At 36.0% G+C, this 19,815-nt stretch overlaps 1 long non-coding RNA gene across 1 annotated transcript in view; it reads left to right on the forward strand.

The window, feature by feature from the left end:
• LOC129484950 (uncharacterized) overlaps positions 1-19,815 on the forward strand; it is a 30,801-nt gene that overhangs the window by 4,983 nt on the left and 6,003 nt on the right. Inside the window, exon 3 of the long non-coding RNA XR_008658576.2 lies at positions 8,514-8,554. This is a non-coding gene — a long non-coding RNA (uncharacterized lncRNA). The remainder of the gene's footprint in view (positions 1-8,513; positions 8,555-19,815) is intronic.

Raw genomic sequence — 19,815 nt, forward strand, 5'->3', positions numbered from 1 at the left:
AAATATATCATTAATATCTATCTTTACTGAGTTAAAGAACATGAATCAAGCATATGATCTTTGAAATTGTCAAATTTCAAATTTGTGAAGGTATTATTTAAATGATAAATTAGACAATTTTTTTTTAAAATTAAACACATTTTCAATGTTCTCAGTTCCAGCCAAATTGAAAATGAAAGTAAAATTTTATTGCCTTCTTGAAATTCTAAAACACAACTTGTATTAGCTTTCAAATTACCTTCAGTTGAGTGTAGGTGGATGTATAGTTACACTTAGAAGTCAGTTTGAACAAGTTATATATTTGAGGTCATAATGTTTATAGAAAGAATGGAGAAAAAAATATTTCTATGTGAAACCATCAAATGAAAAATTAAGAATCAATTTGAAGGGATGGAAAAAAATCTCCTACTAATCTGTGACTCCTTTAACCTGCCAGAGAGTTCTTATTTTTAACAGCTGGTATAATGCAGAAACAAATATTGATGACTGGAAAACCATAAGACAATCTGATTTTTATTTTCTCAAATTCTAATCATAAAAGAGGCTACATAAGATTAGCACATATAGAACGATTCAATACCTCAAATCCATACCTGATGTTACATATCTTTCCCCAAACAAGTTCACAAAATTTTACCCTTTCAATCTATTTATAACTCCCCTCTGTTGGAGGAAATAAGAAGAATTCTGTGATTGTTGCACATGATACTTGGGAGGAGCCCAGGCATTGGGGTAATTTTAATGCACTGAGAGTGTCCTGTACATATTTAATGCTTAGTTGTTAAATACTGATATTTAACAATTTTACTGTTGTTAAAACAGAACAGTTTAGCAGATTATCTATTGGAGAACTCTGAGGACATGATAGATAATAGGAAGGAAGAACTATAAAAAGACTGGCAAGGAGGGGTTCTGGTCATTCAGTGGAGGAACCTTGAGTATACACGGCCAGGAGATGTACTCAAGAATCTAAAGTCGGGCCTGGGAGGGGATTCAAGATGGGTGACTAGGTGCATCTGGTACTCACTTCTTCCATAAAGAGGAACCAAAATAGTGAATAGATAATTACACTTCAAATAAATCATCTAAGAAAAACACTGGAATTCAACAGAGAAGTGACAGGAAGCACCAAAAGCAAGGAAGGAGAAGGAAGCAAGGCAGCCTTCTTGACTGGTGTAGGCTGGGGACCTGGAGAGGCTCCCTAATGTTGGAAAAGGGTAAATGAGAGATTCCCAACAGTCCACATTCCTGCTGAAGACTCCTAAAATCCTAGCTATGGGAGAGTCCCTTGACCCTCACGGAGCCTGAGACTAACAAAGGGAGTTCCCTGGAGACTGCAATTGCATTGCTCCATAGAGGGAGCCCACACTGAATCCTACAAGCCCTGAAGTCCTAAGCAGCTGTGTTGACATTCCCTGCCTGCTGCTGATACTAGGCTGAGGCAGGAGCTGCTGGCAGCAACCCTGCTCCCACCAGCAGAGGGTGGCCATGCATTTTCGCACGCCCTAAAGACAAATTTCACTACCACCTCTGCAGGCTGAAGCACAAGTGAAGTGCATGACCCCCAGCCCTCTGTCTGCAGCTTCTCCCACTGACCGCATACATGTCCTCCAGCAGGGCTGCAGCACAGGTGCTGCTGCCTCAACCCAACCATTCCACTGGCAGCCTAGGGATCAGCCCACCCCTACTTACCATAGCCGGGACCTACATGCACCATCAAAGGGCTTAAGGACAAGTCCACCAGGCCTAGCTCTGCTCCCCTTGAGTACCCAAGCATGCTATTCAGGAGTCTGTAGATTACCCACCCCAGTTCACCATCACTGGCACCTGAACACTTCTCCCAGAGTCTGAGGTCATTCCCACAAAAGACTGGCCTGCCCAACCCATCATAACAACCACCAACACCAATGCAGACCACTTGTGTCCCAGAGGGTTGTACCACGACTGCTAATGCCACACCAGCTGCCCAGGGACTTGATAAGCTGCCCACCCACCTGACTAATCACTGTCACTCCTGACATCTGAGCAAGTCACTGGAAGCCCAAAAATAGGCCTGCCTTGACCCTGTAACACCAGTGTCAGTGTATGCTGCCCTGAGGCCCAAGGATAGATAAGCTCAGCCCACCACTGCCACCACTGGGACCAAAAGACTGATCCATCTGGCATCCCAGATGCCCCCATAAATTCATCACAGCCTCCACTAATGACTGCACCCTATCCACTGAGGAAATCATATAGACCAATGATGCTGCTTAGAGCCAAATATACAGAAACTACACTACTGAACACAACCAGAATCAAAGCCAAAGCACCCCACCCAACCAACATCATAGATACATCTTCAGGAAAAAGTCCTCCTCTACAAAAGTAAATTCAAAAAATTGGAAGAAGCAACTACTACACCAGATGAGCAGATATTAATGTAAGGACACAGGAAATGTGAAAAAGCAAGGAAATACGACACTTCCAAAGGAACACATAATTCTACCAAAACAGATCCCAATCAAACGGAATTTTACAAAATCTCCCAAAAGATCTAAAATATTCATTTTAAAGAGGCTCAGTGAGATCGAATAGAATATTGAAAAGCAATACAAAGAAATCAAAAAACAATTCAGGATATGAATGTGAAGTTTAACAAAGAGATAAATTTAAAAAAAAAAAACAGAAATTTTGGAACTGAGGAATTCCTTGAAAGAAATATAAAATATATTCAAAATTTCAACAATAAATTAGATCTATCAGCGAAGTTTCTCAGAACTTGAAGACAGGTCTTTTGAAATAAACCAGTCAGTCAGAAACATAAAGAAACAAATATTTTTTAAAAGAGCAAAGCCTATGTGGCATATGGGACATCATAAAGTGACCAAATATTTAAATTTTTGGTTTTCAGGAAGGCAAAAAGAAAGGATTGTAATACTTATTTAATGAAATAATAAATGAAAACTTCTCAAATCTAGTAAGAGATTAAGACATCCTGATACAGGAGACCCAGAGATCCCCAAATGTATAAAAATCAAAGAGATTTTCTCCAAAGCACATTATAGTCAAACTGTCAAAAGTCAAAGACAAAGAATTCTAAAAACAGCAAGAGAAAAGCATCTAGTCACTTATAAAGAAACATCAATCAGGATAATGGTGAATTTCTTAGCAGAAACTTTACAGGCAAGGAGAGAATAGGATGATACATTCAAAGTATTGAAAGAAAAAAGTGCCGATCATACCCAGTGCCATATCATACCCAGTAAATTCATCCTTCATAAATGAAGGAAAAATAAAGTGTTTCTCAGACAAGCAAAAGTTGAGAGGATTAATCACCACTAGACTAGCTCTACAAGAAATGTGTAAGTGTATCCTACACCTGGAAGTGAAAGAAAAATATCTGTAACCATGAAAACACACGGAAATTTATAAAATATTTCATCTAACAGCTACAGAGTACTCATATTTCTCACCTGAACATGGAAAAGTCTCCACGATAGACCATATGTTAGGATATAAAACAAGTCTGAACAAGTTTTTAAAAATCAAAATTGTATCAAATGTTTTCTCAGAACACAAAGGAATAAAAGTAGAAATTAATAAGAAAAGGAACTTTGGAAACTGCACAAAACATGGAAATTTAAAAACATGCTCCTGGTCCCGGTGCAGTGGCTCAAGCCTATAATCCTAGCACTTTGGGAGGCCGAAGCAGGTGGATTGCTTGAATTCAGGAGTTCAGGACCAGCCTGGAAAACATGGTGAAATCTCGTCTCTACAAAATAAATAAATAAATAAATAAATAAATAAATAAATAATAAAATACAAAAGAAAATTAAATTAGCCGGCCACGGTGGCACACTCTTGTAGTCCCAGCTACTTGGGGGGGTTGAAGCAGGAGGATTGCTTGAGCCTGCGATGTCAAGGCTGCAGTGAGCCAAGATCAAGCCACTGCATTCCAGCCTGAGTGACAAAGTGAGACCTTTTCTCAAAACAAAAACAAAACACACATATGCTACTGAACAAACACTGGGTGAAGGAAACAATTAAGGAGGATATCTTAAAAAATTTAAAACAAATGAAAATCAAGACATAACATACCAAAACGTATGGGATACAGCAAAAGCAGTGCTAAGAAGGTTTGTAGTAATAAATGACTACATTGAAAAAGCAGAAATATTTCAAATAAACAATCTATTCAATTCAAGGCACTAAAAAAGCAGGAGCAAACCAAATCCAAAATTATTAGAAGCAAAGAAACAAGATCAGAGAAGAACTAAACAAAATAGAGACTATAATAATACAAAAGATCAATGAAATGAAGAATTTGTTTTTTGAAAAGATAAGCAAAACCAGTAAGTCACTTGCTAGGCTAACAAAGAAGAAAAGGAAAAAGACCTAAATAAAGAAAATCAGAAATGAAAAATGAGACATTACCACTGATAAAACATAATTATGAAAGTTCATCAGAAACTATTATGAAAATCTACCTATATACTAACAAACTAGAAAACCTAGAGGAACTAAATAGATTCCTGGACACAATCTATGAAGATTGAATCGGGAAAAAATAAAAAACATGAACAGACTAATAATGAGTAATGAGATTGAGTCAGCAATTTTAAGAAAAGTCCCCCCAAAAAAGTCCAGGGCTAGATGGCTTTACTGCTAAATTCTACCAAATTTTCCAAGAAGAAATAAAACTAATACTCCTCAAACTATACCAAAAAATTAAAAAGGAAGAAATTTTCCTCAATTCATTTTACAAGGCCAGCTTTACACTGATTTCAAAACCAGACAAGGATGCAACGATAGCAACAAAAAAACTGCAGTCCAGTATCCCTGATGAGCACAGACACAAAAATTCTTAACAAAATACTAGCAAACAAAATCCAAAAGCATATTTAAAGATACACTATGATCAAGTGGGGCTTATACCAGGGATGTAAGGATGGGTCACCATACACAAATTAATAAATGTGATACATCATATCAACAAAATGAAAGACAAAAATCATATAATCAACAGATGCAGAAAAAGTGATAAAATTCAGCATCATTTCATGGTAAAAAAGATTCTCAACAAACTATACATAGAAGGAACATACCTCAATATAATATGATAAAGGCCATATATGACACTCCACATCATATTGAATGAGGAAAAGCTGAAAGCCTTTCTCTAAGTACTGTAATAAGACAAAGATGCCCATTTTTACCACTCTTATTCACTCTAGTACTGGAAGTCCTAGCTAGAACAATCAGGCAAGAGAAAGAAAATACATCCAAATGGAAAAGAGGAAGTTAAACTGTCCCTCTTTGTTTATGACATGATCTGGTACCCAGAACATCCTAAAGGCTCCACCAAAATTTCCTAAATATGATGAATAAATTCAGTAAGCTTGCAGGATACAAAATCAACATACAGAAATTAGTAGCATTTCTATAAACTAATAATGAACTAGCTGACAAAGAAAAGAAAGCAATCCCATTGATAATAGCTGCAGAAATTAAAATACTTAGAAATAAATTTCACCAAGCACATTAAAGGAAATGTGCTGCTACAAGGAAAACTACAAAACATTGATAAAAGAAATTGAAGAGAACACAAACAAATGGAAAGACATCCCATGCTTATGGAGCAAAATGATTAATATTGTTAAAATAACCATACTGCCCAAAGCAAACTACAGATTCAATGCGATCCCTATCAAAATACCAATGTCATTTTTCACAGAAATACAAAAAACAATCCTGAAATGTATATGAAACCAAAAAGAGCTCAAATAGCCAAAGAAATCCTGAGGAAAAGGAACAAAATTGGGTCGGGCGTGGTGGCTCATGCCTGTAATCCCAGCACTTTAGGAGGCCAAGGTGGGTGGATCATGATGTCAGGAGTTCAAGACCAGCCTGGCCAAGATGGTGAAACCCCTTCTCTACTAAAAATACAAAAAATTAGCCGGTTGTGGTGGCGGGCGCCTGTAATCTCAGCTACCCGAGAGGCTGAGGCAGAGAATTGCTTGAACCCGGGAGGCAGAGGTTGCAGTGAGCCAAGATTGTGCCACTGCGCTCCAGCCTGTGGAAGCAGGGAAGGAACAAAACTGAAGGTATCACATTACCTGACTTAGAAATATATTACAAGTTTATGGTAACCAAAATAGCATGATATTAATATACAAATAGACATATAGACAAATGGAACAAAATAGAAAATCCAGAAATAAATCCACATATTTACAGCCAACTAATTTTTTTTTTTTTTTGAGACAGAGTTTTGTTCTTGTTGCCCAGACTGATGTGCAATGGTGTGTTCTTGGCTCACTGCAACCTCCACCTCCTGGGTTCAAGCAATTCTCCTGTCTCAGCCTCCCAAGTAGCTGAGATTACAGGTGCCTGCCACCATGCCTGGCTAATTTTTGTATTTTTAGTAGAGATGGGGTTTCACCATGTTGGCCAGTCTGGTCTCGAACTCCTGACTTCAGGTTATCTGCCCACCTTGGCCTCCCAAAATGTTGGGATTACAGGTGTGAGCCACTGTGCCTAGCGTCAGCCAACTAACTTTTTACCAAAGCATCAAGAACATACATTGTGGAAAGAACATTCTCTTAAATAAATGGTGTTGGTAAAATTGAATATTCATATGCAGAAGAATTAAACTACACCCCTATCTCTTAACATATACAAAAATCAACTCAATATGAATTAAATACTTAAACAGAAGACCCAAAACTATAAAAGTAGTAGAAAAAAATATAGAGAAAACACTTCAGGACATTGGTTTAGGCAGAGATTTTATGCCTAAGATCTCAAAAGCACAGACAACTAAAACAAAAATAGACAAATGGAACTATATTAAAGTGAAAAGCTTCTGCACAGCCAAGGAAACAATCAACAAGGTGAAGAGACAACCTGTTGAATGGGAGAAAAAATTTGCAAACTATTCATCCAGCAAGTACTAATATCCAGAATATTCAAGGAACTCAAATAACTCATCAGTAAAAAATAATTCCATTAAAAAGTAAGCAAAGAACATGAACAGACTTCTCAAAATAAGTCATACAAATTACCAACAGGTAAATGCAAAAATGCTCAACATCACTAATCATTACAGAAATCAAAATCAAAATCACAATGAGATATCATTTCACCCCAGTTAGAATGGCCATTATCAGAAAGGTAACAAAATAACAAATGCTGTTGAGGATGCAAAGAAAAGGCAATTCTTAGAAACTTGGTGGGAATGTATATTAGTACAACTACCACGGAAAACAGTATGATGATTTCTCAGAAAGTAAAAGCATATAATTGAGAAATCCCATTACTGTGTGTTTATCCAAAGGAAAAAAAAAAAAAGGGATGCTTGCACTCACATATTTATTGTAGCACTATTCACAATAGCCAATATGTGGAATCAACCTAAGCATCCGTAAATGAACGAATGGATAAAGAAATGTGGTCTATATAAATGTATTGATCTATTCTCATCCTGCTATAAGGACATACCCAAGACGGGGTAATTTATGAAGGAAAGTGGTTGAACTGACTCACAGTTCGACGTGGCTGAGGAGGCCTCAGGGAACTTACAATCATGGTGGAAGAGGAAACAAACACGTCCTTCTTCATGAGCTGGCAGGAAGAAGTGTGGAGCAAAAGGAGGAAAAGCCCCTTATAAAACCATTATATTTCATAAGAACTCACTATCACCAGAACAGCATGGAGGTGACCACTCCCATGATTCAATTACCTCCCACTGGGCCTCTCCTACGACACCTGGGGATAATGAGAACCACAATTCAAAAGGAGAATTGGGTGGAGACACAGCCAAACCATATCAACAAACAATGGAATAGTATTCAGCCATAAAAAAACAATGAAATCCAAGCATTTGCAGCAACAGGGATAGAACTGAAGGCCATTGTGTTACATGAAATAAGACAGGCACAGAAAGACAAATGTCACATATTCTCACTAGGACATAGGAGCTAAAAAATTTGATCTCATGGAGGCAGGGAGTACAATGACTGATTCCAGAGGCTAGTAAGGGTGTGTGATTGAGAGGAGGGTACGAAGAAAGGTTGATCAATGCATACAAACATACAGATACACAGAAGGCACAAGTTATAATGTTCAATAGCAGAGTAGGGTGACTGTAGCTAGCAACAACACATTTTACACTTTAGCTAGACGGGAGGACTTGAAATGTTCCAAACACATAGAAATGATAAATACTCAAGATGATACATACTCTAAATATGCTGATTTGATCATTACACATTCTATGCATGTAAAAAAATGTCAACTTTACCCCATAAATATGTAAAATATTATACATCCAAAAAAACCCTTAAGACATACTTCACGGATTTCATAGTTCTCCCTGATGTCAATACTGTTAGCTCACTTGTTATTTTCTAATATTCTCTCAGGTAATAACTTTCTCCAATTTTCATTGTGGGTTCCTTGTATACCTTTTCGTATTTCTGTAATTGAGAATGTTAACATGCTTCTTGTTTCTTTCTCTTCTTACCTTGAAGACTTTTGTTTTTCCTCAAGCACAACCAAGAACCACACTGAGGTAAAAAGTAAAAATGTTGGCACTTATAAGAAAATTATTGGTTACCTGTATTTTACTATTGATGGAATGAGAAATAATAGGAAGAGCAAAGAATCAACCTGTGGCCTTTGCTTTTCAAGCTAAATATGTATTCTTTCTTCATTTTTAACATGGATCATTAGGTACAAACTTATTTGATTATGGCTTGTTAATATTGTCATTTTTTAGTATAATATCTTGTTAAAATTTTCCCTCATTCTTCCAAGGATTTCTCTTTTCATTAAGATCCTCTGGTTCTAAATATTTAATAAATTCTGCATCAAAGCTTTTGTGATATTTGGTGAAAAAGTGATAAAAAGTTGTAATTAATTAGTCTAAAAGCTCAATGATCAATTTTAAAGTAATATGGTCTCCATTAGAGTATTTTTGCAATGAAATACGTAATATATATATCAGTCTAGATATAGATGATTTTCTACTATACTTGCTCTTTTCTTTTATGTGAAGATGTTAGTTTGTTAGCTGGTTATACAAAGACTAGTCTGAGTATTGATCCTGATTCCTTGGTATATTTTATTCAAATATTTTATGTGTATCATGTATAGAGATAGAAATAAAATTCTGTAGAAATATATATATATCTCATGAATATATTTAAGTATGTATATTCATAAAATATAGTTTTATATTTCACATATATTTGTACATATATTTCATATGTGTGTAAGTGTATAAATAGATAAATGTGTGGAGTATCTATTCACGTAATATTGTAAAACAAGAATTTTTAATGATCATACCTGAATAATTTGAATTCCTATCTATGGATTAAGATAGGACCTAAACATAAATTTCCAACATGGTTCCTTAAAGTGTATTACTGTTTAAATCCTAGGAATAGAAATGCATGTGATTATATAGTATTTCTTCTTTTTAGATTTTAGGTGTTTGAGTAGAAAAGGCTGCTATCCAAGTTTTAAGAGCTAAACTTTAAAGGCACACTAAAACTTTGAATGCTCTCAGATTTAATATGAGCAATTTCCTTGCTCTTTTGCCTGCCTAGTAAATCATTTACTCCAGCAGGCAAAATTTTTCTTTCAAAAAAAGCTTCTTTTGAAAAAAAAAAAATCTCAAAATAGTGTTGAAATAGAAGCACTGTGTACTTGCTCTGGATACAAACCTACCAAGACAGAAAAGTAGTTGCCTTTTTACTTATGACCCAGTGGGAAAATGTAGGAAATGAGTTTTAAGTGAGAATAAATGATGTTATCTAAAAATCTGTTTTACTAAAACAGAAAAAAAAACCTTACAAATGATTAGAGGACAGGGTTTAAATTTTCATAGTAATGGAACTATATAAATATACATTTTGTGCCCAAAGAACCTAGAAGACAAAATGACACTTCAGAATTTAATATCCGTACCTATTCATTCTCCACCCCAAGCTCTAAGAACAGAACAATCCTGATGACATCTGACAGTCCAGAGTCCAAGTTAGAAGCATTCTAATTTACCTGTGTTTATTTCTTATTAGAATGGAGAAGAAAAAAAAATTCATAACCAAGACCATAACCAGGAAAGAAGCATTACCTAAAAGAGGGAGCCAAAACTATACTATAGTTAAATTTTTCTCCTCATGTCTCTTAATTGGACAATTGAGTCCATTTATTTTCAACGTTATGGGTAAGAAAGGACTCACTGTTGCTATTTTGATGCTTGTTTTCTGTTTTTTTTTTTTTTTTTTTTTTTTTTTTTAGACTTCTCATTCCTTCTTTTTATACTGATTTTCTTCAATGGTTAAGTGATTTTCTCTGGTGGTATGTTTTAATTTGTTCCTTTTTATTTTTAGTCCATCTAGTATAGGTTTTTACATTGTGCTTCCCCATGACACTTAACAAAAAAATTCTTATAACAAGTTATTTTAAAGAGATGACAACTTTTCTTAGATCACAAAGAATAGAAACAAAGAAAAAATGAAAAACAACTCTGCACTATACCTCTGTTCTCCCCATATTTTGACTTTATGTTGTCTCAATTTACATATATTTATATATTGCCTATCTCTTAACAGATTGCTGTAGGTATTATTGGTTTTGATAGATTTGTCTTTTCGGCTTCAAATTAGAACTACGAGCAGATTGCACACTACAATTACAGTATTAGAGTATTCTGGCTCTGTCCATGTATTTAATATTACTAGTGGTTTTTGTATCTTCAAATGTTTTCTTTTTGCACATTAGTGTTTTTTTCTTTCAGATTGAAGAATTTCCTTTAACATTCCTTGTAAGATGGGGCTAGTGTTGGTGAATTCTCTCAGCTTTTGTTCATCTGGGAAAGATTTATCTCTCCTTCATAGTTGAAGGATAGCTTTGCTGGATATAGTATTCTTAGGTAGCAGCCTTTTATTCATTCTTTCAGTACTTTGAAAATGCCATCGCCTTCCCTCCTTGCCTGTATAGTTTCCATTGAGAAGTCTGTTGACATACACATTGGAGCTCCTTTATAAGTTATTTGCTTCTTTTCTCCTGCTGCTGTTAAGTTTCTTTATTTGCCCTTGATTATTGAGAATTTGATTATTATATACCTGGGAGTAATCTTAATTGAGTCAAATCTGGTGTTCTCTGACTTTCTTGTATCTGGATATTTATCTCTTTCTCAATTTTTGGAAAGTTTTCTGTTACTCTTTCTTTGAATAAGATTTCTACCCCCTGCTCTTGCTGAACTCCCTCTTGAATACTAATAATTCTTATATTTGGTCTTTTCAGGTAATTTTCTGTATCTTGTAGGTGATCTTTCTTTGTTTTCATTCTTTTTCTCTTCTGACTGCCTATTTTCAAATAGCCTGTTTTCGAGCTCACTGATTTTTTCTTCTGCTTGATCGATCCTGCTGTTGAAAGCCTCTGCAGAATTTTTCAGTTTACCAAATATGTTTCTGAGTTCTAAGATTTGCTTGATTTTTAAAAATTATTTCAATCTTTTTGTTAAATTTCTCCAATAAATTTTTGAATTGCTTTTCTGTGTTATCTTGGAGATCGCTAAGTTTCCCTAAAACTATTATTTTGAATTCTTAGAGAGTTTATATGTCACCATGTTATTAGGGTTAGTGACTGGTTCCTTGCTTTGTCAATTTGAGGAGGTCATAGTTCCCTGTTTGCTGTTGTTCCTTCATGATGTATCTCTATTTGTTTGCATTGAAGGATTAGTTATTATTCCAATCTTCTCTGTCTGGCTTATTTTGGTTTTTACTGGATATATTTGCTTTGTAATTTACCTGTTGATTTTATTTTGTTTGTTTTTTTTTTTCTACTAGGTTGCTGCCCCATTTTCAGCACCATATGGCACCTTAAGCCCAGGTCTGCCTTGGTTCTCGTAAGCAATCACAGTACTGTTTGTCCCAAATGGGGAAAGCACCAAAGGAGATATCCCAGAAGTGTGAGAAGGCTGGGTAGGGGCCCCTTCCTATAGGGCATCTATGGAATAGACTTCCTACAGCATGGGAACAGCCTGCTGAACAGCTACTCTGATTTGGTGTCTACTTTGGCCAACCTCAGAGAAGAGTTTCTAGGGCTGTGAATGGCAGTACCACCTCCCTCCTTTCTCTCTGTCCTCAGGAATATTTCTCATTTCAGGTACCTATGATGGTTCTCATGGGTTGAAACAGGGACAAGTCTCCCGCCAGGGAACCCAAAAGGATGGGAAATATTGTCCAACTTGAACTCACTTTTTCCAGTGTGAGTTGGGGAAACTGTGAGTTGGGGAAAATTTTTCTACACACTTTCTGTCCGGAGATTAGGGTGGGGGCATTGCAGATGTGGAAGTCCACTTCTGTTACCATTTGCTCAGAGTTTTTCATTTCTCTGTGGCCTCAGGAATTGTCTAATAATCATATCTGAGTTCTGGGATATTGCTGGTAATAATCTCAGTACTGAATATTTGGTTTTTATATTCTCTTGGGGGTAAAGTGGGAGAATAATGCCAGCTACCTTCTCTACTGTTATTTTGGAACCAGAAGACTCTTCTCATGTCTCAAAAGAAGAAGTGAGTATATAAAGCTTGCTCCTTGGTACTGCTACCATTAGGGTAATAGAATACATACAGAGAAATACAGAAATACAGATGCACCCTTACTCAAGGGATATATATATATATATATATATATATATATATACACACACACACATATACATACATATATATACACATATACATATATATATATATATATATATATATATATATATATATGTGATAAAAGGACAAACCAGACATTGGTCAAAATCAGAATTCAGACAACATAAATTTTCAAGGCAGATTTCAAAAACTAAGATTAACTAACCAAAGATGGATGGGAAGCTGAGAAGAGTATCCAAAGACCAAGTAAGAAAGACCAAGTTAACCTGCATGTGAAATATTCTGTCAAGCACTGCTCTGGCTGCAGTTAATATTTACCAGGCCCCATCCTCCAGGTCTTAAGTCTTAAGGGCAATGTGCATGATTCCTAATAAAACATGTGGATACAATAATTAGGCAAGGTTTGTATTATCAGTCAAAAATGGCTCATTATAATCCACATTACAGGATACATGAGGAAGATATGATTATTTCAATGAAAATTATGCTAAAAAGGCATTTGATAATATTCAACATTTATTGCTAATTATTAAAATTGGTTTCTTATTAAGAGTACCTATTATAAATGAAGATATACTATTATGTATAATGACAGATTTTTAGACATTTCTGCCAAATTAAAGAGCAAATCATCTGCGCTTTTAATTAATATATTAGTAGGGGATGAAGACAGGGAAGAATTTCCATCATGGGAAAACTGTAGTCATGAGAGAATAGAAAAAATATGAATAAATAAGGGACATCAGGCAGTGGAGCAAGAGGAGAGCAAGAGAGAGAAGCAGAGGGACCCAGGTGGGCAGTCTCCAGAGGATGGAGAAAGGCACTCCTGTGATTACTTTCCTGCCCATCACTGTAGCTTCCCTGAGGTCTGGCCACACCTGGGAAGTTCCAGGCTGTTCATGGAATTTTGTGTGGAATTCATTCAGTAAGCCCATATTTTCTTTTATGGGGGGAGACCTATTTTTCTGTTTATAAAATGTCACTTTTGAAATTAAAACATATAAGAAGTATAAATAAGGTGAAGATCAACCATAATTTTAATACTTATTGGTGCTTAATCTCCACTGTTTGAGTGTAATGTGCACAAGTGTGCATGTATGCACATGCATACATACATATATATACATGGTATTTTTATGCTATGCTGGTGTGAACTTATATAACATTGGAGGAGAAATTTGGAAATGTGTAGTGAGAGCTACAAAAATAATCCTACTTTTTTTTCAACAAAAAGTTTTAAGTACCTACTATGTGCCAGGTATTCCTCGGGGCTTGTGGGATATACCTTAGGACAAAACAGGCAGAAATCGCTGGCTGCATAGAGCTTATAATGAGATAGAAAAAATAAACAACTAATATAATAAATAATACACATATTGAATGATTGAAAAAGATGAATGCTACGAAAGGGGAAAGTAGCAGAGCAGGGTAAGGAATGAAATTCCAGATGGGACAGGATGGGGACATATTGAAATATGAAATAGGGTTATAAAAATCTCAGGACAAACTTGCAGACTGGGGAAGTTACCATGCAGACACCTGGGATAAGATCATGCCAGACAAATTATTATTGATGAGAGAAATTTCCATTTTAAGGATATATTCGAAAGAAATATAAGTATATATGTATTTTACATTGTTTCACAGTAATGGAACACACTTCATATACTGTTATGTAATCTGTCTTTATCAATATATTATTACACATTTTATGACAACAGGCATAGAAGTACATCATACCTTTCTATGATTAGATGGTATTCCAATAAAGGGTGTGCCATAAGTTATTTAACCAATCCTCAGTTTTCACTATTGCAGAGTACTACAAATGACACTTTCGTATCAATATTTTCCATATGGTTTGTTTTGTTTTGTTTTTTTGCTTTAGAACAGGAAAGTGGTGTTTCTCAGTCACGGAGATGCACAGTTTTAAGGCATCTCCTTGACCGAGAGACACCACCTTTATATTAACGTGTACTTTATAAGCTGACAATCCTTGCTCTCTTTGCAAATTCCTGAGATTGTGCATATTCATTGCCCAGGTCATAATGGCTGCTGACATTCAATCTTTCCATGAGGAGTCCCTTGCAGCCCCAGCACATCTTCCTGGTGTTTTCTCATCTGTTTTTGGTGAGATGGTGGGGAAGGTGGGTGAAGAACCAGACAATGTCTTCTCTTCACCTCCCTTCTGAGATCCAAGGGTCACTTAGTGATCACTGGCAGCCATGAGTTTTGTGCTTACTGGTTTGCATTCTCTGAAACCCAATCATTCCTATGAATCACACATACTGGTTTTACACAGAATAAAATAAAAAACATTTCCTCTCTCTCAGTTATTTTTCCCTTATTTCCTCACATTCTTCTCTAATCATTCTGTAGACCATTCACATTCCCTGTAGCAATGCCTACAATGTTTTGATATGAGTTTGCTACTTACAGTCCTGCTAGTTTATAAACAAACAAAATTATTGCTTTCCAGTGCTGGCAAGGTTCAGAGAAAAAAAAAAAAACAGCACTTTATTTCTATCTGTGCTGATTTCAGCATAAAATACTACAATCTTTTTGGAAAATAGTTTGGCAAAATGGAACATGAGCTATAAATTTTCATATATTTGGTCTCAGCAATCTCAAATATAGGAGTACATTCTTTTTTTTATATACTTTAAGTTCTAGGGTACATGTGCACAACGTGCAGGTTTGTTACATATGTATACACGTGCCATGTTGGTGTGCTGCACCCGTTAACTCGTCATTTACATTAGGTATATCTCCTAATGCTATCCCTCCCTGCTCCCTCCACCCAACAACAGGCCCCAGTGTGTGATGTTCCCCTTCCTGTGTCCAAGTGTTCTCATTGTTCAATTCCCACCTATGAGTGAGAACATGAGGTGTTTGGTTTTCTGTCCTTGTGATAGTTTGCTGAGAATGATGGTTTCCAGCTTCATCCATGTCCCTACAAAGGACATGAACTCATCTTTTTTATGGCTGCATAATATTCCATGGTGTATATGTGTCACATTTTCTTAATCCAGTCTATCATTGTTGGACATTTGGGTTGGTTCCAAGTCTTTGCTATGGTGAATAGTACTGCAATAAACATACATGTGCATGTGTCTTTATAGCAGCACGATTTATAATCCTTTGGGTATATACCCAGTAATGGGATGGCTGGATCAAATGGTATTTCTAGTTCTAGATCCTTGAGGAATCGCCACACTGACTTCCACAATGGTTTAACCAGTTTACAGTCCCACCAACAGTGTAAAAGTGTTCCCATTTCTCAACATCCTCTCTAGCACCTGTTGTTTCCTGACTTTTTAATGATGGCCATTCTAACTGGTGTGAGATGGTATCTCATTGTGGTTTTGATTTGCATTTCTCTGATGGCCAGTGATGATAAGCATTTTTTCATGTGTCTTTTGGCTACATAAATGTCTTCTTTTGAGAAGTGTCTGTTCATATCCTTTGCCCACTTTTTGATGGGGTTGATTTTTTCTTGTAAATTTAAGTTATTTGTAGATTCTGGACAGGTTGCCTGTTCACTCTGATGGTAGTTTATTTTGCTGTGCAGAAGCTCTTTAGTTTAATTAGATCCCATTTGTCAATTTTGGCTTTTGTTCCCATTGCTTTTGGTGTTTTAGACATGAAATCCTTGCCCATGCCTATGTCCTGAATGATATTGCCTAGGTTTTCTTCTAGGGTTTTTATGATTTTAGGTCTAACATTTAAGTCTTTAATCCATCTTAAATTAATTTTTGTATAAGGTGTAAGGAAGGGATCCAGTTTCAGCTTTCTACATATGGCTAGCCAGTTTTCCCAGCACCATTTATTAAATAGGGAATCTTTTCCCCATTTCTTGTTTTTGTCAGGTTTGTCAAAGATCAGATGGTTGCAGAAGGAATACATTCTAAAGGAACAATACAGAATATGGATATGGAAAGGCATGTTTACAAACATGCTTATTGTAATATATTTCTATAATTCCCCATCAACACCTGTATTGTTTTTCAAAACAAAGGTGACTTTGTTATAGATCGCAAACTAAGTGGCTTAAAATGACCGAAATTTATTCTCTCGGCATTCTGGAGGCTAGAGGTCTAAAATCAAGGTGTCAGCAGGGTTTGTTCTTTCTGAGGGTTCTGAGGGAGAATCTGTTTCATGCCTCTCTCTTAGCTTCTGGTAATGGCCAGCAATTGTTGACACTGTTTGGTTTGTAGAATCACCATTCCAATCTCTGCCTCCTTCTCACATGTGGTTTTCCCTGTGTCCCATGATGTTAAACAGTTATGGGAGAGGCTGGCCTTGGGCTGAATCCTGTTTATACCAGATTACCTGACTTGTGGGAGAATCAGTAGAGATTATGACTTTGCCAATAGTTACCACCATGAGGACCACTTCCTAAGAGTGGTCTCCCCTTCATGTCCATGATAGAGTGGGTCACTATGCCACTTTTAAGCTATCAGTCAGCATTATAATGTTTGGTATTCATTGTTGAAACCCTCTAAACTCTTCAAGCAAGAAGAGCTGTCCAATTCACAGATTCAGTCAGGGCACCATTGAGTACTAACCTTGTAGAGTCACTGAAAGGATTTAAAGTTGTCATTGTTAGGATTTACATTTTAAACCTTGAAATGTGATAGAAATTTTGCTGCCAGTATACACAGTTCTTGGGTTTTAAACACTTATTAAAAAAACACCAATCTTAGGCTGGGTGTGGTGGCTCACGCCTGTAATCCCAGCACTTTGGGAGGCCAAGGCGGGTGGATCACGAGGTCAGGAGATCAAGACCATCCTGGCGAATGTGGTGAAACCATCTCTACTAAAAATACAAAAAAAAAAAAATTAGCCAGGCATGGTGGCAGGCACCTCTAGTCCCAGCTACTCAGGAGGCTGAGGCAGGAGAATGGCATGAACCTGGGAGGCTGAGCTTGCAGTGAGCCAAGATCACGCCACGGCACTCCAGCCTGGGCAACAGAGCGAGACTCCCTATCAAAAAAAATAAAAAACACCCATCTTATATAATATTTTGATTTCTAATAAGATGAGAAATATTCCATCACATAGTGCAATTTGTGTGTCTACTCATGCCATTGATAACAAGAAAAGAGACAAAAAATAGCCTCCGGGGGTCCAGAATGAAGTGCTTCCCAAGTTGAAAAAGAAATAAATACCAAAAAAAGAAAATAGAAAAATTCATTATCTTCATTGTTATGGAAAAATTGTATGTTTCTTCACTTATCAATTGCAAAGGAAAGATGTAAACAACATCAAAATACATCCTTTCAGCAGTGACACTGGTTGTAAATAAGGTTTCATCATTTATATGCTTGTCCAAAGTGGTAATTTAGAATGACTGCTACCAGCTCTGGCTGTATCCAGAATGATAATTATGAAGTAAGTGCTGAGCAGATGCTTGGAAATAAAAGTTTGCCCTGAGCTGCCAGGAGCCTAAGGACAAAGCTAACAGTCCCCATAAACCCTTAGTTTGGGAACAGAATTGTCAATACAGCCATAGTCTGCCAATTTGCTAAGCATCAATAGACATTAGCCATGCATACAAATACGGATTATTTTAAGAAAATAAATTGTCACTAATATATAATTCTTTTTACTTTCCTTTCTATGGATCTGTGCCTACTCTGAATATCTTAAAGCAGCAACTCAAAATTAATTCACAAGAAAAGGAGAAACAGGCTAGTAAAAATTGTATTATAAGCTCACAGCAAGAAATATGTGCTTAAAAAGGGATTTATTCTTTCTTATTGGAATGAACACTTAATTTTCTACCTAAAATGAAATAAAACTTTAAGAAAATTTATGGCTGCTGAGAAAGCAGTTTTTCACATGCCAAACTATGTTAGCAAAGTTGGGAATAAATCATCAAAGAAATCTGACTAGTACTACACTGCAGTTCCTGCAAGATAATATTTAACTTTATATCCACATGAAGCAACTGTAGGCCAACTATCACTAATGAGTTCACTGAATTCTGTAAACTAATACCTTTGAATAATAGACAATTGGCATTCTTCCTCTTTTCTTTGTGCTCTGAATTGTTCTTCTCGTGCTTTCCCTTCTTCTCATCTTCCTTCCATTGCTACTTCTCTGAAAATATCTTCCTTGTTCTGACATTAAAAGGTTTGCACCACTATCCTTATGCCCTCAATTTTCTCCCTTTCTGATTTTCCCACCACTACTGGTATTAAGCCTGCTTCCTTGGCAGCTCCTTTAGGTGATAATGACAGGAGTCACAGACTTGTCCTCTGTCTTTCCGGGCTGTTGATGTGACATGTAGTAAATTATACTCTTTATTTAGAATGAGAACAATGATTGGTAGTCTTTCTACAAATGGACTTAAATTTCTATTCTTTCATTGCTTGACTGCATTTTGAGATTGTGATCCAAACAAACTGAAAAATATTTGACTAACAGTTACAAAATTTAGAAGTTTTGAAATGAAGGATTGTCTTTGTCATTTTGTGGCTTCTAATAAATATTTACCATTGAAAGACAAATTTGGCCAATAAATTAGGAGTTATATAAGTATAGTATATATATTGACTCTCTCTATACACACACACACACAAAGATTATATAAATATAAGCATTATAGTTATATTAAATCTCTTAGTCAATTAGAGTGAAGGTCTATTATGATATTTTTAAAAAGATAGTAAATACTATTTTTGGAGTGCCTACTGTGTGTCAGAGACTTCACATTTGCTATAACACACATACCACCCCATGATAATTACTGCTATCTCGGTTACCGCAATGAGCACAGTCAGTCTTGGAGAAATTATGTCACTGGTCCAACTTCTACTGTCCTGCTAAACCTTTCACAGCCTCAAACATAAAATCCGTTTAATTTGCTCCCCATGATTTAACGATATATTAGGCTAATTTGAAGGACATAAATTTATTTTGATAGAACATAACCCATTTATGTAGGGAAGTATTTTATAACAGACTTTTACTATATTTTTATTTCACTCCTGTAATTGTTACTAGGAAATGCTTTTTGGTTTGATATTCTTGAATCATAAGATTGAAATCTACACTTCCTTCTTTATGCTGCTTAAATCTCCTTCTTACTGCAGAACTTAATGCATTTCAGGGAAGCTCAAAGTTCCCTTAGCAGCAGGTTCTGC

The sequence above is a fragment of the Symphalangus syndactylus genome, chromosome 6 (genome assembly GCF_028878055.3).
Source record: "Symphalangus syndactylus isolate Jambi chromosome 6, NHGRI_mSymSyn1-v2.1_pri, whole genome shotgun sequence".
In the NCBI taxonomy this organism is placed as follows: domain Eukaryota; kingdom Metazoa; phylum Chordata; class Mammalia; order Primates; family Hylobatidae; genus Symphalangus; species Symphalangus syndactylus.